Source organism: Aegilops tauschii, chromosome 7 (assembly GCF_002575655.3).
Source record: "Aegilops tauschii subsp. strangulata cultivar AL8/78 chromosome 7, Aet v6.0, whole genome shotgun sequence".
Classification (NCBI taxonomy): domain Eukaryota; kingdom Viridiplantae; phylum Streptophyta; class Magnoliopsida; order Poales; family Poaceae; genus Aegilops; species Aegilops tauschii.
The window spans coordinates 599,110,467-599,137,119 of record NC_053041.3 but is presented as its reverse complement, the minus strand read 5'-3'; positions in this window follow the sequence as shown (position 1 = coordinate 599,137,119).

Here is a 26,653-nt window from a genome sequence, read left to right as displayed (position 1 = left end):
CGACGCCGGATTGTCCTTTGGCAGAGGAGTCGGATGATGTATCCGTCACAAACTCTGAAGTGGAAAGCGCCATGAATCATCGGCGCCGGCGGGCCACTCTTCGCGACCCTGACTTTACAAAGGAGGCCTTCAATGCCTTCAGCTCGGCTGATGCATACATCCGAGCTGCTCGAGACGGGCTTACTAGAGCCACAGACCAGCATTTGAAAGATATGTGGGTAAGTACACATTTGTACAAATCTGATAATTATATACCTGTAGCCCCCGAGACTTGAAGCAGTTGATACAACTATTTTAAGGATCATTGTATAACCAGGTGCTCACAGAGAAGAACAACCTATTGTCTCAAGAGCTGGAAAAATGTCGGACCCAGCTGGCGGTTGCTACCGCCGAACTGGAGAAATCCAAGGAGGCATCGCCTGGTAATGTTCCCATCCATCGAGAAAATATAATCATGTACCAGCAATATTAATACTTTTTGTATCTCTCATGGCAGGATCGTCAGATCAACTGAAGGAGGCCCTGCAAGTCGCGCAAGAAGCCAAAAGGCAACTGGCCACGGGCGATCATGTGCTGACACGGGTTAGGGATGAGAAGAATAAGCTGCAGGATTCCAACACTCTGCTGGGTGAAGAACTAAAAGATGTGCGAGCCCAGCTAGCCGACTCCGTGAAGGAGAATAAGAAGCTACAAGGCGGCATATTGAATATGCTTTTCGAACTTGTCTCCCTGTGATTCGGTGAGGGCAGGAACTGGCAGATTTATGTCTGCAGGTATGCTGACTGGCCGTCCCGAAGAGGAAATGTCCGGATCTCAAGGCGATCTGCTACAAGAGCTTTCCCAAAGGCACGAGCGAGTTCGGCAAGCAATGCGAAGTGTTGCCAAGGCTTTATGGCCATCTGCCTCCCCTCCAGGAAGTATGGCGGAGCTCGTGGAGCTATTCAAGGGAGCCCGGCGGCGTATTCGATTATGGAAGATATCAGCCTGCCGAGAAGGTGCGCGAGAGGCCTGGGCCATGGTGAAGACACGGTACACCAAGCTTGATCCAAATCATATGGCCCGGGTTGGACCTCTAGGGTCGGACGGAAAGGAAATTCCCGTTAGTTTGGTCTATGACCAGGTAAAAGTAGCCGCAAAATATTCCCAACAGGAATGTAAGCTAGACAGCCTGTTAGATGGCATAGAGGAGGAAAATTTTGAGTCCCAGTGACTATGTACTTTCCTTGACATATTTGTCCCTAGCCAGATTGTAAAACGATCGTCATGGCAGACCTTTTCGCTTCGACCTCTGTACCCGAAGATACAGAGTGTTTCCAAATACCTGAGCGGCAAGATAAACCGGGGTATGCGTGGAAACCAGGCGTAGGGGTCATAGTTGCTTGAACAGACAAGTTGTATCCGGCTAGCTATGTTATATTACATTGTAATTGTAAGAAACATCTTCCAGAGAGAATAGTTCCGTTAAGGGTTCCTTTCCCTGGGTGAACATGCGTGAATATGCATGTCCGAATTGTGATTGAAAAAATCGCAGTATACGTAACATCTGGGGGTTCATAGTGTAATGAGTGTGAAAACTTCTTTAGTCCGCCGACCGAATATTGCCTTAAGAACGCTAGCTTTCGGCTTCACCCAGTCTGAGGTACACATCCGGATGACCCGGCAGTAACAATCGCAGAGGTGCTCCCTTTATGCCCTAGCCGAACAAACTGGAACGTAGGGCATAAGAACAGGAGCCAGGCAACCCAGCTGGGCCAAAAACTTAAGTCATAACGATGCATATAATGGCAAAGAAAAGGTACATATGAGGAGAAAACACATATGTGGTGAGCTTGATGCCCAGAAAATAATAATAAGCTTCTGTACAAGAAGCCCCCAGGTATTATGGGCGTACATATTTAAGTATGTGAACGTCGTAGGTGCGCGGTTTAGCCGCACGAGAGCTTTAAAGCTAAAAAAGCGAAAAGATAGGAAAAAGTAATGGAAACAAAAGGGAGAAGAAGACGAACAAAGAGTTCGGCTCTAGGCGTAGAATCTTCGGAGTCTGGCCGCGTTCCATGGGTTCGGCTCTAGGCGATTGTCTGATGCATCACGCAGGCGGTACGCTCCTCTGGTGAGAACTTCGTCAATGATGAAAGGACCCTCCCACTTGGGCTTGAGTTTGTCCTTTTTCTTCTCTGGCAAGCGTAGAATGAGTTCGCCAACATTATAAGTCTTGGCCCGCACTTCTCTGCTTTGATATCTGCGAGCCTGCTGTTGTTAAAATGCGGAACGGGCTTTTGCAACGTCGCGCTCCTCCTCCAGGGCATCTAAGTTGTCCTGCCGATCAAGCTCGGCCTCTCTCTCTTCATACATGTGCACTCGAGGTGATTCATGAATAATGTCGCAGGGTAACACAACCTCTGTGCCATACACCATGAAGAAGGGTGTATATCCGGTAGTGCGATTAGGCGTGGTCCGCAGCCCCTAGAGTACGGAGTCGAGCTCCTCAACCCAGTGCTTGTCTGATTCTTTCAAAGACCGCACTAGTCTAGGCTTGATTCCGCTCATAATAAGACCATTGGCTCATTCGACTTGACCGTTTGTTTGCGGGTGATAGACGGAGGCGTAATCGAGCTTAATGCCCAGATTAGCGCACCAGTTTTTTACCTCATCGGCTGTGAAATTGGAGCCGTTATCGGTGATGATGCTGTGTGGGACACCATAACGGTGCACGACACCAGATATGAAGTCTATCACTGGTCCGGCTTCGGCCGTTTTAACCGGTTTGGCCTTTATCCATTTAGTTAACTTATCTACCATGACCAGCAGATATTTTTTCTTATGGCTTCCTCCTTTAAGGGGTCCGACCATATCCAGCCCCCAGACCCCTCAAATAAAAGCACACCTGAAATTAAACTAAGCAACTAATCTGGTAGACACTGCATTAGAACCACCATGAGCAACGACACTGCCACCTTACTCGGACTCCTCGTCCACGTGCTCGACTTCGTCCTTGTCCCGCTTCCTCTTGGGCGATACTTCTTTGCTTGAACCGCACACTTGCCTCTTGCTCTTCATCCAACCCTTGTAGATATTAGAACAAAGGTAGCCATCCATTGCAGCATAGTGGATGTGGTCTATATCTAGTACATTCCACTCCCATGCATGATGAAACTTGAACGAAGGTTTCTTCAGTGTACCGTACGAAGGATGAACCATGGCTCCTGCCAGGGTCAGCATTGAAGGCTGATCACGGGAGGGCACCAGCCCTTTCTTCTGGAGGTCGAAGGGGTTGCCTACAACGAGGCCTATCCGATCCAGGACATCCCTATCGTTCCTAAATTCTGCAGTAACGAATTTGACTTGGCCGCCCTTGAGGAAGTTATTAAATTCCTCGCACTCAACGTCGGCATGGCATATGTGGTAGCCCAAGCATAAGTCATGCACGCAAACCTGGATCACGGCGGGCTTCTTCTTCTCTACCTACTTTAGATTCTTCTCGCTTTCCAGGACTGTGGTGTACTCAACATCTAGCCCAGCGACCCACTCAACCTTTGAGTTTTCGAACATGCGTCTGAAGCGAGCAAGGCATCCTTTCACCGTCGCGGAAGAACGGGTGTAGATGACGTCGAACTCATCGCCGGTGATGGTTCTAACCTTGTACTCACCGCTGATCATGGAGATTTGGGACGCCATGGATTTGGGAGGAGGGTTAGGATTAGTGGAACTGCTGTAATGTGAAAGGACGGGACGACTAGGAGCGAACTGCCGTAATGTTAAAGGACGTCCGGGGACGAGTAGGAGCGAACTACCAGCGGTTTTTTGTAAAAATGTTGAGTGGGGCATGCGAACGGCAGGGTAATGGCTTGCCTGGTGGATAAATGGATTCATGCGCAGTACTATGGGGGCCAATTAGATGTCATGTCTACTCGACGCCCAATTAAATGGCTTTCGATGTCATGTCAAGCGTCGGGAAAATTATAGGTGATATGAAGCTTTCCATTCTCCCATGATACGGGCTTCCGAGAGCCCTTGGATCTGAGATCGAACGGTTGCATGGCGTGATTCTAGACCTATGGGTGAATATCCTATCCTGGAGGGTTATTCTGCAAATTTTCAGCAACTTAGCATGCGAACGTTTGATCTTAGATCCAAGGGCTGCTAGCAGCCCGTATCATGGTCGCGCCTACCACGACCGTCGCCTCGCTCGCACGGTTGCGCCCTTGGAGATTTAACACGGTGCGTTAGGCTATCTGATGTTGGCATGTCATACATAGTCATCACTTAGTCACTCATACAACAAGGTTAGCTATAAGGTTGGCTATAAGAGTATTTTTTTACTTCTCTCTATCTCTTTCTTTGTAGTATTTATTGCATTTTCCAAGGAGTGACCTCTTCCAATGAAATGGTAGTCTCAAGTCATTAAAAGCATGCACACGCCACATCTCTTATTGGTTGATATGTCAAGAAACAAGAAACGATGTACTCCCTCCTTTCCGGTTTATAGGGCTTATCTCAACTTTTTTGTTTTTTCCAATTTATAGGGCTCATCTCCATCTCATTTTTAGTTTCTAAGATGCATTAAATCTTTGCATGTAAGAATTAAAAAGGAACACACCAATGCATGCAATGCTTCTACTTATCTAGTGCCCAAGCATGCATGCACTGCAATTAATCCAATTTAATGCATGAGTTTGAATGGGGTAGTTTTGTAAAGTATGAGATACATGCCTCCACTCACAAAATGCCTTGATTGATGAGATTTCAGATTTGAGCCTTATAAACTAGAAAAGAGGGAGTAGAAGTTAATGCACCGCGCCTAAGGCTAGCCATAGTGGGGGTAACTTAGGTACTCCCTCCATCTCAGTTTACAAGGCTTGCACATGTGTCTAGGTCATCAATGTAACTTATATAAAATAAATTGTTTAACATAAAAAATATATCATTAAAAAATAGAATATTTGAAGTTTTTAATGATATATTTTTTGTACTGTATGCCTCTTACTAAGTTGGTCAAATTAACGACCTAGGTACACATGGAAGACTTGTAAGGCTGGCCATAGTGGGGGTGACATAACCGGTAACATGCACTTGGGACTAGCAAACATGCTTATGTGGCACACAATTAAAGAAGAGAGAGGGTTAGAGTAACATAGGTAGATACCGTATCATGTTAAATGCTATGCTACTTTGTGTCATGCATGGTAATAAATATGATCACCTATAATACTACTTTATGATACTATGCACTATGGAGGTAGTATCATACACTAGTATCATATGCATGATACTAGTATATGATACTCTCCACTATGACTAGCCTAAACTGAGATAGAGGGAGTAGTAACTTAACACATCCTAAGACAATTTTGCTTATGTGGCAAGTATTTAATGAGGAAAGAGGTGCTTGTGGTAACATAATATGTTACTGTAACATCGCGCTTCCCGAGGCAATATGAGTCTATGAGCTAATAAATGAAGCAATCTATGACACTACTACTGTACTATGTTACTTTGCACTATGGAGGTAGTAACTTAGACTAGTGTCATATGCATGACACTAGTATAAGTTACTCCCCACTATGACCAGCCTAAGTGTTTTGGGATTATTTGGTTTTCGTAAGATGACTTGCACACCTAGACGGAGGGAGTAATTAACTTGCCACATCAGACTTTATGCCTATGTGGCAGGCTTAGCACCTGTACGAGCAAGTACAATAGTGGGCTATAAGCCCGCTTACATGGCATTTTTGCATATGTGGAGGAAAGAGACAAGGAAAAAGTGTAGGAGTGGGCTCTCATGCAAGAGCCAGCCTCTACATGGTGGAGCATTGGGAGAGGCACCTGTATACCATGGAGGTGGTCAGGATTCGGGAGACTCACGCCGGTCGTAGCACCGCAGTTAAAATGATAAAATGGCAAGTCAAATCATGGGGCCCCACCTGTCCAGCAGTAACTCGCTGTCAAATCACACAGCCCTACGTTTGCAGCAGCCTACTCCCTCATCTTCTCGTGTCTCTGTCGAACCGACTAGGCAGAACTGCCCCACCTACCGCACCGGAAAAGCCCCGCCCTCGACTTTTAAATAGTACAGTATACTAATATTGTATCCATGGATTGCGCCATGGACCAAAGCCTCAAGAAAACGACGGTACACATGTACGGAGTATACAACACGCCGTCGCGTTCGCGTGGCACCCCAGACGGTCGGTCGGTGTGGCACGCCGCTCTCCGAATGGAACGCGCGTCATATTGCGTTTGCACACACATGTGGGACCACAATCGAGAACCGACCATAGGCACACTCCCTGGCCCCGCAAGTCGGGTGAGTTAATAGAAGAGAGAGACGAGCGATAGTACTAGAGAAGTGTTGTACAGACGTTGGTGCCTGGACGATCCCTGCATGACACGGAAGATCAGTTCGTCCATGCATGTGACCAGACTTTAGCAGACATGCCTGGATTGGCTATCCTCTACATATCGTGCAGGCTGTGTTGTACAGGGTTGTAGTTCTGACGAGAAATCTAAAAAAGGTTTATTGTCATCTCGCAATATTAGGTGTCATGTGATTCGGATCACTGCGAGGGTTAAACAGCGACAACTGAGTTCCTCCAAGCCGCTGGTCATTGGGGGCACATGCACGAAGACTACTCGGCTGCCATCTAGGTCAAGCCGGCTATGTTAATTAGGACATCTATCGACGGACCCCTTTTCTACGAGTTTATCTTTAATTTGAGCTTTGATCCTCGTCTAGTTTGTCCATCGGGATTCATGTTGTCTCCTTTGGGCAGTGAGGTTATGGTTTCTTGTCATGTGGCATTTTTTCGTGTTATATGTTATAATCCGGTGCTTCAGATCAAAATGACGACAACTGCGCCTCCGAGGCATGTGCATGAAGACTTCTCGACAGTCATTGACGAGGTCAAGCCGGCTCCGGTAGACAAAAGAAAACTAGTACTCTACTATATAGGCAGGAGCCTCCGTGCTTGCTTGCTAGAGTTGCTCTCTTCACACTCTTGTCCTCTCCAGATCTAAACACGACAGCGGTGGCCACACACACTCTCTCTCTCTCTCTGCTCACCGCTGGTCACATATCCAGCCGGATCCTCTCTGTCGAGGAAGGTGAGAAGGTGCAACGTTCACGCGGTCGTCCTCGGCGATGGCTCTTACCCACTGCCGGCACGTCCCGATCAGCGTGCCTTGCCGTTCTCTCCCAAGCACCGCTGGCTAGGGAGGGCCTCCGACCCCTTCTTCCTTGCTGCCATAGTGTGGGCAGACCCGGCCTCACGCCGCCCACCTAGCGACATCCCGGCGACCTTCCGGTATAACTTCCTTCGAAACCGGCCTTGCTCTATTTCCCGAGCTCCTGACGTCGCTGCATTTGTATCTTTTACTATTTCCCAGGCCCCCTCATAGATAGGATCGATCGGCTCTTCGAAAGCCACTCAAATTTTGACTGTTAAGAGGTAAAAGTAGTTCATGCACTCGAATCTAGTACTACTTGGTTCAAACAAGGAAGAAAGGGGGTGGGGGTGGGGGTGGGGGAAGATCTGTTACCTGAATCTAGGACTTGGTCGAAAGAAGAAATAATGGGGGCGAAAAGTAGCAGAGACTAGCTATCCAACTGGTCTCTTGGTCTAATAGGGAAATAAAGGGAAACACAGTACAAACTCAGTATAAAACTGATCTATTGGTTGAAAAAGGAAAGAAAGTGGGGACTGGGGGACAAGTCAACAGAGTAAGTCCAGCACTAGATTTGCTAGCCTCACACAGTATAAGGTGGCTATACCGAACAAAAATGGGACCAACCTAGATATCTTGTTCTGTTGTTTGTTGCCCCGAGCCACTCTTATGTAATGCCACTGGTAAAATGTAGCAGTCGCACTATTAAAAGTAAGGACACGTTAAACCAACGTTGTTTTCAATGTAATGCCTCCAGTAATATGAATCAATGGCACTTTTTTTCATGTGCTGCTAAATTTCCCATTAAGATAAGTTGCTTATTTTCGTTAGAAATGTAACTGTCCTAGTCCGCCTACTCTCCTATGCCCAAATACCGACTCTGTAGCAGCTGTTAATGTAATGTTGCTGGTAAAATGAAGCAATGGCACCATTAAAGTAATGTCATATTTAACAGTTGTCATAGTTAATCCTAAAGCCCACACTAATATCTAGCAAATGCTGCTGCTTTAGAAATTGCTACTGTCCTTGTAGGATTGCCATTCAGATAAGGAACATGCTTCGTTTCATTTGATGTATGTTTCATCACTTGTTTGTCACCCTCCTTTCCACCTTTTTTGTGCAAATAGAGACATACATTTCACGATTGATCTTAGTTGAACTGCACAAATGATATCCAAATTATAGTTAAACATTCCAGGAGCTTCACAACCAACCTTGATGTTGCTCAATTTTATTGCAACTAATGAAGAAGAAGCTGTAGTGACCCAACCTCAAACGGTCAAGTCTCTGTGCTTCAGTGTCATCCCTGGATCGGTAATGCTGACACACACAGTACTCGAAGGATTTATAACAGAGTAGCAATCACACACTTATTACATCGAATGTCTCAAAAGAGAACTTATTACAATAAATATGGCATAAGGCCGTCTAATACGATAACATCGGAAGGCTTGGAAGATAAAGTGAGTCCATCAACTCCAACGGCATAGCTGAGCTGCACGGCAACGACCTAACAAACCTTACTCCTCGTCTGAAAAGTCTGCAACATAATACGTTGCAGCCCGAAAACGGGTCAGCACATGGAATATGCTGGCAATATAACACAGTAGAGCAAGAACAGAATAATGCTGTCACTACATGCATATTTGGCTGGTGGAAAGGCTCTATGGTTATAGTTTTGCGAAAAGCCAATTTTTCCCTACAAAAAGGAATAGATTTTATTTAACTATCATGGTAGTTGAAACATCATTGAGAAGGTTCCTCCAACTCAATCCCAATTAAAGTAATTATCAACCCAACATATTAAATTAGAGTGATGAGATACATATGATAATCCAAGTACTAGATACTCAAGATGTCCATAACCGGGGAGACGTCCATGATTAGATTGTACACTCTGCAGAGGTTTGCGCACTTTTCCCCACAAGACTCGATCTCCTCCGTTGGATTTCTCGCACTACATGGTGTTTGAGAAACGGATGACCGAGACACAGTCTTTCAGAAGCATTAACTCTAACCCCGGGTAGACAGTACCAACCTACATCCCTCTACATCTGCTAGCCTACCACTAGAAGAGGTCATGCGACTTACTCAACTATGCTAGAGCCCATAATAGCTTGTGGCTGCACACGGAAGTTTCTAGCATGAAATATCTCAGTCCCTTTGAGCCTGGGTGGCGGACCTTAGGATTATCACACGGGTACTCCGGGATATCCTAGGACAACACTGGATTCTCCAGGTGCCCAAACAAGCAATCCACCCAGATGTGTATTAAAGTTGCCACCTTAAGTTGAACCATTAATTAACAATCTCACATCTGTCATGGATTCACTCACCCAAACCACGTCTACGAGCATAGCATAGCAATATAAGCAATACGTAGAAGTAACTCCCAAGGGTTTGATTATAACAGGGCAATAGGTTCTACCTCATCAACTACTTCCCAATACCCACAAGTTAATAACATCCTAATCATGCAGTGTTTGAGGATTGGAACTAATGCATAAAAACTGGGTATGAAAAGAGTATGATCAATGTGTTACTTGCCTTGCCGATGATCCGCAAAACCTAGAGACTCGTAGTAGCACGCTTCGCACTCCGGGAATTCTATCACAAACAAACAATAGCATACATAAGCAATCAAGCAAAGATGCACGGGTAAAACTCAAATAAGAAGATCTAACCAGAAAGTTCAACTTAAGAACTCCGGTTTGCAAAAAGAATCAAATCAAACGGAGCAACGAAACTCAAACTGCGAAAGAAACAAGATTCGTTTACTAATCTGGACTAAAGTCAAATTTTACAGTACCAAAATCTTGTTCAAGTTGGTTAAACAGAAAGAGGGCTTCGAGACGAAGATCTAGGCGCTTGAATCGCCTGATTCCGACAAACGAGCGAAAAGTTAAACTAAAACGAAAATCGGATCAGAAATCACGATCGAGAATAATCGCGAAAAACCCGAGAAAAAGAAAAACTGACGAACAGGCTAACGAACGAACGTTCGTTGTCTGTGACTAACGAGCGAAAACCATTCGTTAAAACGAACGTACAGACGAACGTCCGCTAAATACTCTAAACCGAGAAAACCAACGAACCGATCTAAAAAAACGTAACTAGGGTTTTAAAAAAACGACGGTTTTTACCTAAACCGAAAAAAATGAACGGCGAGATTTGCGAACTCCGGCGCGGCTCCGGCGGCTTCCGGTGAGCGGCGGCGGCGCGTTCGACGGTGGGGTGCGGCGCGGCAGCGGCTCGGCGGCGGCGCAGCAGCAGGCGGCGAGCGGCGGCGTGCGGCGCGAGACGGCGGGGCTGGCGGCTGGCGGCGGCGACTTGGGGCTCCAAGGGGGACCCTGGGTCCGGCTTTTAAAGGGGGGGGGGAGGTAGCTTGCGGGAGGGGGCGAGGCCATGGCGGCGGTGGCGGCTCGGACTCCCTCGAGGAGTCTGGCTCGGAGACGACGGCGCGCGGGGCTGGCTGGGCCAGCTGGGCCGCGGCCCAGTTCGGTCCGGTGGGCTTTCTCTTTTTAAAAAAAAAGAGATTTCGCCGAAAATAAATCCTAGAAAAAGAAATAAAAATCTAAAAATACCAAAACAAATTTTCACCGTCTAAATAAAATATTTAGAACAGGGTGAACATTTTCTTGGCCTAAAATGCAATTTTTGAAAAGTACATATTTTTTCCTATGCAAATAAAATAGCAATAAAATCCGAATAAAATCAAATATTCAATTTTAACATTTTTCCTCCAATATTTCATTTAGTTTGGAGAAGTCATATTATCTCCTCTCATATATTTTTAATATGAAATACTTTCGGAGAGAAAAATAATTAAAACAAATAATCCTCGTTTCAATATTTGATAAAATTCAAATATGAAAACAGTGAAATCCCCAACTCTCTCCGAGGGTCCTTGAGTTGCTTAGAATTTCGAGGATCGCGAAACGAAATGCAAATAAAATATGCCGTGCATGAATGACCTATGTATAACATTCCAAATTGAAAATTTGGGATGTTATAGACGCTATGTGGGTTTCGTTTTCTGATGGAAATGGAACCGGGGCTGGAGCCCTTTTCTTAAAAAAATAAAGAAGAAGCTGCTAGCTCATGGGACATTGCTTCATTTTAGGTGAACTATACCAAAAGGTCCCATGAATTGAATCATCCATGTTGGTGACTGGTGTCATCCCTTCTACGATGGCGTTGACTGCAGATATGGTTCCCATCACGAGGTATCTTTTTGGTCTGACCGTTTGCCAAACATCCTGCATGTTGAGTCTGCTCTTGTGCTACTGTTTTGGCACTGCCATGATAAAGCAGTAATGTTATTATTTTGCACCTTAATCTAGTGGCACTATTAATTTGATGCAATGTTTTGGCACCGCTAGTGCCACAGATTTTTTTTATATATCGAAAGAGGGCACTTCCTCCGATTTCATTAAATAAAACCTACCATAGAGAACCATTATTCGACAACATCTCAGTGTAAATGGGCAGTTATGCAACTACTACTAGACCGGACTGAGTACTAGCAGGAGACAAGTTTGCCACATAAGCTAGGCAGGTAGGGGGACGCAGCACCAGCTCGACCAAGTTTGGATTACAACCCAAATGCTACCACAGAAACATCAGGGGGGGAAGATAGAGCCAGCTTCAGCATCCCAGTCTAAGCACCCCCGGCCTCCATCCTTGCGACGCACGGTACACCTCGTTTGCCACCTGCTCGACCCTAGTGCCACTGATAAAATGAAGTAATAATACAGTTAAAATAGAGGGAGTGTCCTCTCTATCATTTCATTTCCAATGTAGATAAAGAAAGTGCTTCTCTTTGTTAGTATATGTTTCATCAACTAGTCCCATTGTTAATGTTTAAGCGTTTTTGCAAACTGGCGTGCTTAATTTTAGTTGATCTGCACAAAAATGGAGATTGGAATGTCTCAAGGCCCCTCCTTGTACTACCGCTGTACACTGATGTTCATCACTGGCAGAAGGTGTATCGGGGAGACTTGGGTCGATTTCCAGTATGAGGCATACCGTATGAGGCGTCGCAGGGCCCATCTCGCCCTTGCTGCATGGCATACTATGATACTATCACAATATTTTCTTCTATTTATTAGTGTATGTTTCATCAACAAGTGCCACTATAATGTAATCACACTTTTTCATTATCTATGCAAACAGGGTTATTCAGCTGCATTTTGGTGGAACTGCACAAATGTACGGATGGAACCGGCATATATGCAAAGTGCGAGGTGCCAAGTAAAAATTACCGGCACCAACCCTGCTCCATCTAAGCATTGGCATCCACCACCACCACCAGTGGGATGTGTGGCGCTCACTGTGGACGGATCTTTCTCGGCAGCAAATCCTCAAACCAAATACTAGTAGCTTAGACCTCAAAAAAATACTAGTAGCTTATATTGGCAGTTTTCTAGGGAGTACTCTTTTCTGAAAGAAGCACCAATCTATTTTTCTTTATTTGTACACAGTGTCACAACTTTGACCCAAAGGTGCAGAGCTATTTTAGGGTGATTGGCGTAGTACTCGGAGACAGCATGATTTTTATTAGCTGTCACACTGATTGTAAGCATGAGCAGATGGAAGATTAGGTTAGTGCAAAGTTTACCTTAAACCCCACCGACGCCGTTGAAATGAGGCGAGCGTCGACGGAACCGTGGTGAACGGCGGGGAAGCGACGTCGCGCCATCCGGCCTCCTCTTGTGGTGGTAGAACGAATACTCATGTGGCTCCGGCTGGCTCTGCACCCTCACAAACGGCACACCGTACTCGATCGATTCGTTATCCTCTCAGTGCTCGACCTACCTGTACGCCCACCACCTCCGCTTGACTTTCGCCTTGGGCGAATCTGTCTGCTCCATCGCCCAGAGGAGATACTCGATGAACTTGAAGGACTGCCGCGTGACTGCCACCGAGGAGTACATCACCGCCGTCTCGCTCTTTCGCATACATTGCCACATGGCCCTCACCGTCCTCGAAATCTCCCACTCATTGTCAAACCAAGAAAGGATCTCCTTCAACCTGGCTAACTTTGCCTGGTCACCGCTGGCGATCTGCCTGATTCGCTGCTGCATCCTCTCCATAGATGTCCTTCTGAGTGGTCCGGTGCTAGCTTTGGAAGATGGGAGGAGAGACGGTGGTCTTGCAATAGAGAAGAGGGAGAGGCGAGACGGTGGTTTTGGAATGGAGATGATGGAGAGGAGAGGGGGTGGTTTTGCAATGGAGAAGAGGGAGAGGCGAGACGGTGGTTTTGGAATGGAGATGATGGAGAGGAGAGGTTTCCGTGCCTTTCGGTCGCTGACAAGTGGGCCCCGTGCTTGGTGGGACCCATGTGTGAGTGTCTCAATGGCAGGATGGGCTACGTCAGGGGATCCTCGTCCGAGGAGAGAGGAGGTGGTTTTGCAATGGAGAAGAGGGAGAGGCGAGGCGGTGGTTTTGGAATGGAGATGATGGAGAGGAGAGGAGGTGGTTTTGCAATGGAGAAGAGGGAGAGGAGCGTGCAACAGCGATTTAGGATTGGACGAGAGGGCCGGCGCGCTGTGACTGGATCAAAATCAATTTACCCTTCAATTAAGAAAGCGACCCCACATTAACTAGTCTCCCTTTTATTCTGGGTCATAATTAACCATGATTTTCACAAATAAAATATATGTTATACGTTGCAAAAATAATATAATTTGAAAGTACATTCAGATACGAACCAAACGATACAATTTTTGGTGACATGCATTCACATTTTGCTTGTCAAATGCAATACGTGGTCAAACTTTGACCCAAAATACGCAAAACAAAAAAATACTTCCAAGACCAGCGCCGCTCCTCTCCTCTTAAACCACCGCCGCTCCTCTCCTGTTCCAATCTAAATCCAGCGCTGCTCCTCTCCTCTTCCATTTCAAAACCACCGCCCCTCCTCTCCTGTTCCAATCCAAAACCAGCATCGCTCCTCTCCCGTTCTAATCCAAAACAAGCGCTGCTCCTCTCCTCTTCCATTCAAAAACCACCGCCGGCGAGTGAAGGTGCTGTGGAGAAGTAGATCGATGGAGGAGTACAACCGATACGTGAGGATCGCAGACAGCGACCCTGTGAAGCTAGCTAGGATGTTGGAGATATAGTCTTGGTTTGACAACAAGGACCAACTAGCGGCGACGACGACATCCATGGCCAAGTATCTGCAACAGAGCGAAAAGGCGCCGATACTCCCGAAGGGAGTCGCGCGGGAGTACATAGAGCTGCTCCTCTGGGCCATGGAGCAAACAGATTCACCGAATCCGATCGTGAGGGAGCGGTGGTGGGAGTATCGATCCCAGATGGAGCATCCACCAGAGATTGAAGGATTGAGCATCTACAGGGTGCCGTTTGTGAGGGTGTCGTGCCAGAGCGAGCCGGTGGAGTCTTCGTCGACCGAACCCAACTGCAAGAGGAGAAAAGTAGTTGGCCCGACTACGCTTCCCCGCCATCCTCTCCCTCGCCGTTCACATCGTCTCACGGGGTGGCTATCTGCCGCCGAGGAATAGGAAGGGTCTGCCCCCCCAGCCCCATAGTCGGGCAGGTTGTGAATTGTCAGGAGGAGCTTAGGGTTGTCAGTATTTGCAGGTTGTGAAATGTGTTTTGTGTTGGGTATTTTGAGAGTACTTTCAGATATGAATGTCTTTTGAATTTCAGATTTGCAGTATTGAGCATATGAAGTATTTTATGATTTCTAGAGATCTATTTTTAGCACTTAAAAAATGTAGTTTCATAGGAGTATAAAAGTGTAGACAATGTGATTCTCAGAGAAGAAACTGCAAGTTTCAGTTTTAGATAAGAAACTGCAAGTTCAGTTTCAGATAAGAAACTGCAACTTTCAGAGGCAGAGCATTTATATTAACACGGCCTTTTCAAACAGGGTTATCATCTTGTTGGAAGTTTTATTCATGGTCGAAAATGGAACTACCAGCCAGTTAACATCATGCTGATCAACATTCATGCATAGCACATCTTCATATGATGCACAGTCAAAAAGGTATGCTATTTTCAAAATGCCCACACAATGTCGAGTGTGCGAAAAACAGAGAAAACGAGGGACGAAGTTTTGGCAAGTGTTTGACGTGGTGTGCATAGATGACAATGGGGACCCACATGTCAATAATGGCAGAGGCAAAAAAATTAGAGATATTTTCCCTGCATCAGGTGGAATCGAACCCGGGCAGAACAGCTGTCGCGTAGTGTCACTTGGCCACTGGGCTAGTTCAGTACTTTCGTTACAAATAAGGCACTGCCTTAGGTGGTCCGATCTCCTCCTACCCCTTTGTGCGCTCGCCGCGGCGCCGCTGTCTGCCGTTGTGAACATGCATAACAAACGAGAGGAATCTGAAGAGGACTGTACGTGGAGAGGCGGACAGTCGGGACCCACTAGGTCTATGGCCGTACGCAAGCAAGTGCCTCATCGAAAAAATACTTCCTCCTAATGCGATACTGACGTTGGGGCCCACGGGTTTGTCAACATAGTTACATTTTTTTAGGTGCTTTAACATAGTTACTATAGTAGATAAATTCACAATGAAGCCGGGGAGCTGGCAGGTATCATTTATTACCACTTGGGTAGCAAGTATCAGCTGGGTTTTGGGCTGCCCCGTCTAGCATTTCTTTTTTAACATGCGCAGCCCACGACATGCCGGTTTGTATTTTTTTGAGGGCCATCATGTATCGACCGGCCTATGGACCTCCCATCTGAGGTTTTATTTTTCCTGAAACATCGGCAGCCCAATTTATGTATTTTTTGAAGAAAACGCAGAGGTCTGTTCTATTTTTCTATATAAGAATAGGAACGCCTGGTCCAACTTATGTTTCCCTTCTAACAATATTACATATATTTAAATTATTTTATATGTTATTATATATTATTGTTATTGTCATCATATATTTAATAGATACTTACATATGTAAGAAAACAATATCCCACATCTTATTAACTTATAAAAATAATTTCTTAACAATAAAATCCTGGATTTTTTTGGGAACGAAAATCCTGGTGATTGTGTACAAAAGCTTGGTAAGATTTAAGGACCAATGTAATAATAAACCACTTATTATTTAAATATATTTATAACAAAATGCTCAACCCTTGTTTATTTTTTGATAATATTGGTGCGCTCAACCCAACATTATAATTAGAATCAGCCCAGCAAAATCATGTATTTTGAGAGAGTGCAAATGGCCTATAATTTTTTAGGAGAAAAATAAATGGGCCGCATGGACGCTTCATTATTTGTTCACCCAGCCAATCAAATAGACTGTAATTCTAAAAAAGAGATCAAATTGACTGTAAATTCTGAAAAATGGGTTGAATACGTGCCACATTTTTGGAGGCTGAAATGTGGGCCAATAGGTCGAAGCCGACGCAAGCCGTTGTCAACTTAGTCAACAAATGATTCTGACATCGTTAGCCGTTGGATTTACATCCAACGACCGACATCCATCTTCAATCTCTCGTCTTCTTCCTCCAGCACCGCCGGGACCACCTGCTCCCGCCTCCTGCTGCTAACAGCTCTGCTTAGCATGCTTTGCTGTGAAGCACTACCCCACCGTTGGCCAGGCCATCCCTCCACCCCTCCACACCTTCTGTTCTTCTCCACCGACTGCCGAACCACACCGCACCAGAACCAGTTAACCCTCGCACACCTCTTCGTCTGCGACTCTACTCCCGCGTCTTCCCATCTCCGGCTCGTTGTTGTCCGGGGCCTCGCCGTCGTCCACCACCTTGGATGCGCTCGGCGCGGAGTGGTCAACGTGGTCAACGAACGACATCCATCGGAAGTAGACTGTGCGTGGAGAGGCTGACAGCTAGGTCCACGGCCGCATGCAAGGAAATGCCTCCTTATTACGTGCAAAATAATGATTCGTCCACCTGACAGCTGGGACCCACCGGAAGGGCCTTTGTATTTCGCGAAAAAACGTTCCCCCCGCTGACAGGTTGGGCCCACCAGCTATATCTTCGCACGCAAGGAAGTGCCTCCTTATTATGCACAAAAAATGAATACCCCTACTAGCTGGGACCCACCATAGTGAGAGGCTGACTTGTGGTACTACTAAGTTGATGGGGACGGAGGGCTTTGTCAACTTAGTCAATATGAACGATTCTAGATCTAGTGACCGTACGATGTCCATCCAACGGCTATAGTGCTTCTTCAACCTCTGGTCTTCTTGCTCCAGCCGCCCAAACCAGCACCGGTTGTGCCGCGTGCTCCTGCCTCCCGTGGCCGGCTGTGCTGCCGCGGAGGCCTTACCGCCCCCTACTACTCCCACCGCTGGCCAGGCCCTGCGGCGACGGCAGCCTCACACCACAGTCGAACCAGTGAACCCTCGCACTCCTCCCTGCGTGGGCATCCACTGCCGCGTCTTCCCCGGCTCCGCGTCGTCCCCTTCCTAGGCCTCGCCATCGTCCACCGCCTTGATGCTCTCGGCGCGGCGTGGTCAATGTGGTCAACGACCGACTTCCATCGGAAGAGTACTGTACGTGGAGAGGCTGACAGCTGGGTCCACGGCCGTAGCAAGAAAGTGCCTCCTTATTACGCGGAAAATAATGATTCCTCCACCTGATAGCAGGGACCCACCGGACGGGCCACCGTATTTTGTGAAAAAAACGTTCCCCCCTGACTGCTGGGACCCACCAGCTACATCTTCGCACGCAAGGAAGTGCCTGACAGTCGGGACCCACCTGGTCGAAGCGTACGTAGCATTGTCATTCTGGTCGCGAACGTGTACGTACATACGATCGGTCTGTCTGCAGGCTGCAGCGATGAACCGTGGTCGTGTAAGGAAGGGAACGTGTCATAGTAGAGGCACGCACATGTCATAGTAGAGGCGCGCACGTAGCATGTACACGTACGTACAACGGCCAGGGTGCAAGAAAGTAAATACGGCCATGTACGTACATACGGGCGAGGTCTCGAACGCCTACTCGCGCATACGTACGGCCAGGGCTCGTGTACATGGCTGGGTCAGAACGGCGAAACTACGTCGTCGTCGTGTTCATGGGGAGTCAACACAATGCGTCGTGTTCATCGGGAGGCAACGAAACGCGTGCTGTTCATCGGGAGCCAACCGGCTTGGACGGAACAGCCGATGGAAACGAGGCCTGGCGTACCGCAGAACGGAGGAAACGGCCTTGTGTTTGACCGGCCACGGTCGAAACGGGATCCTGTTCATCGGGAGGGGGTCTGGCGTACCGCAAAACGGAGGAAACAGACCTCCTACGGTGGAAACGGGGTCCTGTTGATCGGGAGGGGTGTGGCGTACCGCAAAACGGAGGAAACGGACTTGTGTTGGAGCGCTACGGTCGAAACGGGGGTCCTGTTCATCGGGAGGGGTGTGGCGTACTGCAAAACGGGACTCCACGGGATACTGTTCATCTCCACCATCGACCTCCTCCAGCCTCCACGGGCTACTGTTCATCCACCGTCGACCTCCTCCAGCCTCCACCTGCGACAGTTCATCCACGGGCTCCTGTTCATCCAGCCTCCACCGCACGCTCCTCCACCGGCTACTGTTCAACCAGCCCTCTCCACGGGGTCCTGTTCAACCACCCCTCCACGGGCTACTGTTCATCCAGCCCTCCACCGACTACTGTTCAACCAGCCCTCCACGGGGTCCTGTTCATCCAGCCCTCCACGGGGTCCTGTTCATCCACCACCCAACCGGCTCGATCGATCGGGGTCCTGTTCATCCAGCGGCAACGGCCTCTACTACCACGGGGTCCTGTTCATCCAACCCCCCATCGGGAACTGTTCATCCAACCCCCCATCGGGAACTGTTCATCCAAACCCCCCCAACAACACCCACTGTTTATCCAGAGGCAACATCGATCGGCTTCAGTTAGCAGCAGTAGCGAAGGAATCACTCGTGTTCAGTTAACAGCAAGGGATCGATTGATCGCTCGGGTTCAGTAACGCGTAGCCTGCAGTGCAACCGCTCGGGTTCAGTTCGAGACCAATGCCTCGCTTGGGTTCAGTTAGAGCGCAACGCCTCGCACACACTTGCATACGTACGAGAGAAACGCGCATCGCTCGGCCCCCGACCACCCACCATAACCGGGAACTCCCAATATTTTCCTCGCCCTTGCTTCTACCATGGTTTTTTCCGTCATGGACGGCCCAAAGAATGTCATGATTTTTGGTCATAGAAGTAGGACCCCACCACATCTGTGATGCTACCGGGTTTTGTCACAATTATCGTCATAGAAGTGTCATAAGTATGACAGTTTTTTTGTTCGGGCCCAATGCCACGGATGTGTCTTTTTTTTGTAGTGATGTGATACGTCCATTTTGCATCATGCTTTTATATCAATATTTATTGCATTATGGGCTGATATTACACGTTATGTCACAATACTTATGCCTATTCTCTCTTATTTTACAAGGTTTACATGAAGAGGGAGAATGCCGGCAGCTGGAATTCTGGGCTGGAAAAGGAGTAAATATTAGAGACCTATTCTGCACAGCTCCAAAAGTCCGGAAACTTCACGGAGGCAGTTTTTGGAATTAATTAAAAATACTGGCGAAAGAATCAACCAGAGGGGGGCCACCCACCATCCACGAGGGTGGGGGGCGCGCCCAACCCCCCTGGGCGTGCCCCCTGCCTCGTGGGCCCCCTGGCAGGCCTCCGGTGCCCATCTTCTGCTATATGAAGTCTTTTACTCTGGAAAAAAATCATAAGCAAGCTTTCGGGACGAAGCACCGCCGCCAGGAGGCGGAACCGGCGGAGCTGTTCTGCCGGGGAAACATCCCTCCGGGAGGGGGAAATCATCACCATCGTCAAAGAATAGATCCTACGCAAGTATCACTCCGAAGCTTATGGAGGATACCACGCCAGAGATAGAACTGCGCATAAGGTATTGCAGTCTGGTTTTTATTGGCCTACTCTCTTCAAAGATGCCCGTAAGTTTGTCTTGTCTTGTGATGAATGTCAAAGAATTGGTAATATTAGTAGACGTCAAGAAATGCCTATGAATTATTCACTTGTTATTGAACCATTTGATGTTTGGGGCTTTGATTATATGGGACCATTTCCTTCCTCTAATGGGTATACACAAATCTTAGTTGTTGTTGATTACGTTACTAAGTGGGCAGAAGCTATTCCAACTAGTAGTGCTGATCATAACACCTCTATTAAGATGCTTAAGGAAGTTATTTTTTCGAGGTTTGGAGTCCCTAGATATTTAATCACTGATGGTGGTTCACATTTTATTCATGGTGCTTTTCGTAAGATGCTTGCTAAGTATGATGTTAATCATAGAATTGCATCTCCATACCACCCACAGTCTAGTGGTCAAGTAGAATTGAGTAATAGAGAGATCAAGTTAACTTTGCAAAAGACTGTTAATAGATCTAGAAAGAATTGGTCCAAGAAACTTGATGATGCATTATGGGCCTATAGAACTGCATATAAAAATCCTATGGGTATGTCTTCATATAAAATGGTTTATGGGAAAGCATGTCATTTACCTCTCGAACTAGAACATAAGGCATATTGGGCCATTAAAGAGCTCAATTATGATTTCAAACTTGCCAGTGAGAAGAGGATATTTGACATAAGCTCACTTGATGAATGGAGAACCCAGGCCTATGAGAATGCCAAACTATTTAAAGAAAAGGTTAAAAGATGGCAGGACAAAAGGATACATAAGCGTGAGTTTAATGTAGGTGATTATGTGTTGCTATTCAACTCTCATTTAAGATTTTTTGCAGGAAAACTTCTCTCTAAATGGGAAGGCCCTTACGTTATGGAGGAGGTCTATCGTTCCGGTGCCATAAAAATCAATAACTTCGAAGGAACAAATCCAAAGGTGGTGAATGGTCAAAGAATCAAACATTACATCTCAGGTAATCCCATAAATGTTGAAACCAATGTTATTGAAACCGTAACCCTGGAGGAATATATAAGGGACACTTTCCAGAATGCTTCAGACTCCGAAAAGGAATAGGTATGTGGTACGGTAAGTAAACCGACTCCAAAACAGTTCTAATGGCAAATTATCTCCGTTTTGGAATATTTAAGAAAATAGGAAAATAAGAAGTAGTCCGAAAGGGACACGAGGTAGCCACGAGGGTGGAGGGCGCGCCCTCTGCCTCGTGGGCACCTCGTGTGCTCTCCGGTCTCCGTTTTCTTGCACGATACTTCTTTTGGTCGGTAAAAATTCGTTATATAATCTCCCGAAGGTTTTGACCACCATACCATGCAAATATCCTCTGTTTTTGTTTCGAGCTGTTTCTGTAGCAGGTTTGGAGCAAGATGTCATCTCAGGATTCCGACGGAGAGAGCTATGTCTCACATCTCGTTGCTGACCCAAAGACCTATGGGGATCTATCTCCTTGTGATCGAACTACGGATGATGAGGAGGATGCTCACTTGATGAGGATCAATGATTCAAGTTCGGAGGAGGAGGATGTCCCTCTACCTCAACCTGGGGATATGCACATGAAGTTCAAGAAGTCTAGTCTTCCTAAGAGGGCTAAACTGTCTAACAACCGATCTATTCCTTCTCATTTTTGGCAGAAAAGCAAAGGAGATTTATGTGACAAGATCTTGAAGCTAGAATCGGAGGTCGATGATTTAAAGGAGGAAATTGCTCTTCTCAAGTACAATATGAAAAAGCTGAAGGCACAATTATCTTCATCATCACCATCCTGTTCACCTCCGAAGAAAGAGACATAATCACATGAGTATGGGCACTCCCCTTGGCAACTGCCAAGCTTGGGGGAGGTGCCCCGGTATCGTATCACCATCACACTCCTATCTTTACCGTTTTCTTAGTTCAATCCTTTTTAGTAATTTCTTGATCTAGTAGAATAAAATTTTAGTATGATCTAGTCTTGAGTCTTGCTTTATGATCCTTCTATGTAATCGAGTCCGTGTGCTATATATAATAAAGATTAGTTTTGAGTCAAGGTCTTGATTATCTTGCTATGATCTTGAGGGAATAAAAGAAAAAATAAAAATAATTAAAGATATCATATTGATCTTATGGAGAGTAATGACTTCACATATAAAGAGTATGATGAATAGAAGTTGTTGAGAGTTGACAAACATAGTTTTGGTCATCGTTGCAATTAATAGGAAGTAATAAAGAAAGAGAGGTTTTCACATATAAATATACTATCTTGGACATCTTTTATGATTGTGAGCACTCATTAAAATATGACATGCTAAAGAGTTGATGTTGGACAAGGAAGATAACATAATGGGTTATGTTTTCTTATATCTGAAATAAAGTATATTGTCATGGATCATCCAACATGTTGAGCTTGCCTTTCCCCCTCATGATAGCCAAATTCTTTGCACCAAGTAGAGATACTACTTGTACTTCCAAATATCCTTAAACACAGTTTTGCCATGAGAGTCCACCATATCTACCTATGGATTGAGTAAGATCCTTCAAGTAAGTTGTCATTGTTGCATGCAATAAAAATTGATCTCTAAATATGTATGACTTATTAGTGTGGAGAAAATAAGCTTTATACGATCTTGTGATGTGGAAGAAATAAAAGCGACGGACTGCATAATAAAGGTCCATATCACAAGTGCAATATAAAGTGACGTTCTTTTGCATTAAGATTTCGTGCATCCAACCATAAAAGCACATGACAACCTCTGCTTCCCTCTGCGAAGGGCCTATCTTTTACTTTTGTCTAATACCTTATACAAGAGTCATGGTGATCTTCACCTTTCCTTTTTACACTTTATCCTTTGGCAAGCATAGTGTGTTGGAAAGATCCTGATATATATACCAAATGGATGTAAGTTATCATGAACTATTATTGTTGACATTACCCTTGAGGTAAAAGGCTGGGAGGCAACACTATAAGCCCCTATCTTTCTCTGTGTCCGATTAAACTCCATACCCATAAGTATTGCGTGAGTGTTAGCAATTGTGAAAGACTAAATGATAGTTGAGTATGTGGGCTTGCTGAAAAGCTCTTATATTGAATCTTTCCTATGTTATGATAAATTGCAATTGCCTCAATGACCGAGATCATAGTTTGTTGGTTTTCAATGAAGTTTCTGATTCGTACTTGACATTGTGAATAGATTATTACTTGAGCACAAGAAATCATATGACAATATTTATATATGTTGCTTCTATAAGAATGACCATGATGCCCTCATGTCCGTATTTTATTTTATCGACACCTCTATCTCTAAACATGTGGACATATTTTTGTTATTGGCTTCCGCTTGAGGACAAGCGAGGTCTAAGCTTGGGGGAGTTGATACGTCCATTTTGCATCATGCTTTTATATCAATATTTATTGCATTATGGGTTGTTATTACACGTTATGTCACAATACTTATGCATATTCTCTCTTATTTTACAAGGTTTACATGAAGAGGGAGAATGCCGGCAGCTGGAATTCTGGGCTGGAAAAGGAGTAAATATTAGAGACCTATTCTGCACAGCTCCAAAAGTCTGGAAACTTCATGGAGGCAGTTTTTGGAATTAATAAAAAATACTGGTGAAAGAATCAACCAGAGGGGCGCCACCCACCATCCACGAGGGTGGGGGGCGCGCCCTACCCCCTAGGCGTGCCCCCTGCCTCGTGGGCCCCCTGGCAGGCCTCCGGTGCCCATCTTCTGCTATACGAAGTCTTTTACCCTGGAAAAAATCATAAGCAAGCTTTAGGGACGAAGCACCGCCGCCACGAGGTGGAACCTTGGCGGAACCAATCTAGGGCTCCGGCGGAGCTGTTCTGCTGGGGAAACATCCCTCTGGGATGGCGAAATCATCACCATCGTTATCACCAATGATCCTCTCATCGTGAGGGGGTCAATCTCCATCAACATATTCACCAGCACCATCTCCTCTAAAACTCTAGTTCATCTCTTGTATCCAATCTTTGTCCCAAAACCTCAGATTGGTACCTGTGGGTTGCTAGTAGTGTTGATTACTCCTTGTAGTTGATGCTAGTTGGTTTATTTGGTGGAAGATCATATGTTTAGATCCTTAATGCATATTAATACCCCTCTGATTATGAACATGAATATGATTTGTGAGTAGTTACGTTTGTTCCTGAGGACATGGGAGAAGTCTTGCTATAAGCAGTCATCTGAATTTTGTATTCGTTCGATATTTTGATGAGATGTATGTTGTCTCTCCTCTAGTGGTGTTATGTGAACGTCGACTGCATGAAACTTCACCATTGTTTGGGCCTAGAGGAAGGCATTGGGAAGTAATAAGTAGATGATGGGTTGCTAGAGTGACAGAAGCTTAAACCCTAGTTTATGCGTTGCTTCATAAGGGGCTGATTTGGATCCATATGTTTCATGCTATGGTTAGGTTTACCTTAATACTTCTTTTGTAGTTGCGGATGCTTGTAATAGGGGTTAATCATAAGTGGGATACTTGTCCAAGGAAGGGCAGCACCCAAGCACCGGTCCACCCACATATCAAATTATCAATGTAACGAACGCGAATCATATGAGTGTGATGAAAACTAGCTTGACGATACTTCCCATGTGTCCTCGGGAGCGTTTTCCTTCATATAAGAGTTTGTCCAGGCTTGTCCTTTGCTACAAAAAGGATTGGGCCATCTTGCTGTACCTTATTTACTTTCATTACTTGTCACTCGTTACAAATTACCTTATCGCAAAACTATCTATTACCGATAATTTCAGTGCTTGCAGAGAATACGTTGAAAACAGCTTGTCATTTCCTTCTGCTCCTCGTTGGGTTCGACACTCTTACTTATTGAAAGGACTACTATAGATCCCCTACACTTGTGGGTCATCATGATGCTACAGGAGGCCAGAAGGTGGCTGGTGGCGAGCTCCTAGTCGGAGCAGAAGTGGTGAAGCGGCTGGCGACGAAGCTGCGCTGGATATGAGAGGTCGCTGGCATGGAGTGTTCAGTGGCGGCGCGGTGGTGCTCAGGTGTAGCCGTGCGCAGAGGAGCTCGGGTCGGCGGTTATGGCGGCTGCGGAGGGCATGGCCTCCCCTCGACAAGAGGCGGTGACCTATGGACGTGGAGGCAGCAACAAGGGCCAGCTATGGATGTGGAGGTGGCAGTAAGGGCCGGTGGGCGAGCACGGCGACTGGTGGGTGGCAGGGTCGGCGGGCCAATGGAGCAGGGTGGCGCTCCGGCAGCAGGGCTTGAGCAGGCGAGCCGAGGCACGTGCGGGCGGCACAGAGCCGGCGTCCCACGGGTAAAGGATGAGGGAGCGGGTGAACTGGGGAATAGGGGCGGTTGCCCTTTACCGGCAGGGGCCATGGCCGGCGGGATCGGGCGGTCGGTGAAGCTCCTATTCGGTGATGGCGCAAGCGACGACAGCGCAAGAAACATGAAGAGATAGAGGATTTAGGGTTCGTTGGGGTGTGGGCCTTGGGCCCACTGGTCAAATACAACCTTTGACCCTGTCCAAATCAGCAGGCAAACCAGCCAGGGGTGATTTTTGTCCGGTTTGGGATTGTTCAAGGGGGTAAAGGAGCAGAAAAAATAGATCAGGGGGTAATGTGAACCACCAACTTTATTCAGGGTAGTAAAATGGACTTTTTTTCTTTTTTTATCCTACCCAAATTTGTATGTGTTATAAATTTGGGGCAAACCAAAACCGCGGGCACAAATCTCAACCGCCCGATCTCTCACCGCCGAATCGTCTCCCGCCGCAACACCATGGAAGGCATCCCCACGCTAAGAACGCAAAGGGGTGCGTCCTTTATTATCTGTGGTGTTTCAAAACATTTTTGAAGTCTCGATTCTAAGCCGTAAAGCATGGTGCACTAAACTATCAAGTAGTCATCATTACGAGCTTGCCAAACATTCATAACGTCTGCATCTGCTCCTGCAATAGGTCTGTCACATATCGGTGCTTCAAGGACATAATTTTTCTGTGCAGCAATGAGGATAATCCTCAGATCACGGACCAAAAATAAACGGGGAGCTATATCGCGAGCTATTGATCTATGACACAATTTGCAAATACTATCAGGACAAAGTTCATGATAAATTAAGTTCAATTAATCAAATTACTTAAGAACTCCCACTTAGATAGACATCCCACAAGTCATCTAAATGATACGTGATCCAAATCAACTAAACGATCATCACATGAGATGGAGTAGTCATCAATGGTGAACATCTCTATGTTGATCATATCTACTATATGATTCACGTTCAACCTTTTGGTCTCCAGTGTTCTGAGGCCATGTCTATACATGCTAGGCTCGTCAAGTTTAACCCCAGTATTCCGCATGTGCAAAACTGTCTTGCGCCCGTTGTATTTGAACGTAGAGTCTATCACACCCGATCATCACGTGGTGTCTCAACACGAAGAGCTGTCGCAACGGTGCATACTCAGGGAGAACACTTATACCTTGAAATTTAGTGAAGGTGTCATCTTATAATGCTACCGCCGTACTAAGCAAAATAAGATGCATAAAAGATAAACATCACATGCAATCAAAATATGTGACATGATATGGCCATCATCATCTTGTGCTTTTGATCTCC